Consider the following 1,612-nt stretch of genomic DNA (forward strand, 5'->3'; position numbering starts at 1 on the left):
TAGCGTAGGCTGCACAGAAATTGGCCGCAGTGGGAGACAGAATTGATCAATAACAAATCTGAGATGATGCCACGTGTAACTTTCTTCTGTGCAAATGATCATCATAGATGAAGGGAATGCTATAAATACCCTCTATTGAAATTTTAATAAAACATTCAATAAAATTATTCCAGAGATTCTAACTGAAGGCTGGTCTATCTGCACAAGTTACAGAAATGAAAATTGTCTGTACAATCATAAACGAAGGATAGCAATGAATGACAGAACATCAAGCTGAAGCTTTTATCCCAATGTCACATCCCAAAGATGCATATTAGCCCCATTTTGTTTAACAGCTATATTGATTAATTGAAAACAGCATTTCAAGAACAGAGTAGTGTGTTGGTCAAAATCTGAGGTGATAATACATCTCCTGAACCGTGACTGAGATGCAGAAAGGTTACGATATTGGCAGAATAGAGATTTTTCAGCCAGGCAAAATACAAGCCAATCCATCTGTGAGAGAAGAAACTGAAATAGTGAAATAAAATATGAGCGAACATTGAGGGGAGCGATGCGGCTGGGGGAGATCTGGGAGAAAGCAAGGGCAGAACAGTGGCATGGGCACTTGGCACTTGTTCCCTTCCCAAAACCTGAACCAAAGGGAGGGAGAGAAAGGAGGCAGGTGTTCAGATACTGAAGAGAAAATATGCAGATCACTCCAACATACACTTCAGACAGAACTGAAGCTGTTGGTAGTGGATGCTGTACAAAAGATTTATATCAGTGAGAAGAATTTACAAATGTAACAGTCTCAGAAAGTGCTTCAAGAACTTCCCAGCTTATTTTGCACATTTATAGGGAAGAGCAAACAACACTGACTGTGAGTCATCAAGAAGCTTATCAGAGTTTAAAGGTGGCAGCTTCTTGGTGGTGAGAGAGTAACAAGGATAAATACTTGAGCATACTAAGGAATTTGCAGGGACTCCAAAGGAAAACAACAACAACAACAAAAAATATCATTTACAAGCTGGAGTTATTGATTTCATTGATGAAAGTTATGATGTGCAAATCCAGTGCCACACAGCACCTTACCCTGTCTTCACTGGGAGCACGCTAACACGTGCTTCTTAGTTCCCAGCCATACCCAAACAGCACCTCAGCTGAATACTGATGACATAACTGAGGTAGAAAGAGGACAAATTCATCTTGTGCTAGTACCTCAACAATAGAGGCACCTTCAAGTTGGGGAAAACCAAATCTAACCTATAAAAATTATATATATACACATTATGTTGTGCATGTACTATTGCTTTCAGCAGTGGCTTCACAAATAACGGGTCCTATGGTTATCCCAACCTTTTGTTAATTAAACCATTACACATATGGCATTTCTAGAATGACACAAAATGCATGGTATAGCATGTATGCACAGCTTTATCTATAAAGTATCAAGAACATTATAGAAATATGGTTCTTAAAAGGATATTTTTCTTAAAGCAATCCTATCAAGTTATTACCTTCAATAGATGTACTGCAAGTTGGTTGCTTTGCCATTTAAGAAATGGCTGCTTCCTGGTTTTGGCATGCAGTGTTATCAGCAAAAGCTGACACAAGGGACACTGGTACCGCA

Source organism: Netta rufina, assembly GCF_964035555.1.
Source record: "Netta rufina genome assembly, chromosome: 5".
In the NCBI taxonomy this organism is placed as follows: domain Eukaryota; kingdom Metazoa; phylum Chordata; class Aves; order Anseriformes; family Anatidae; genus Netta; species Netta rufina.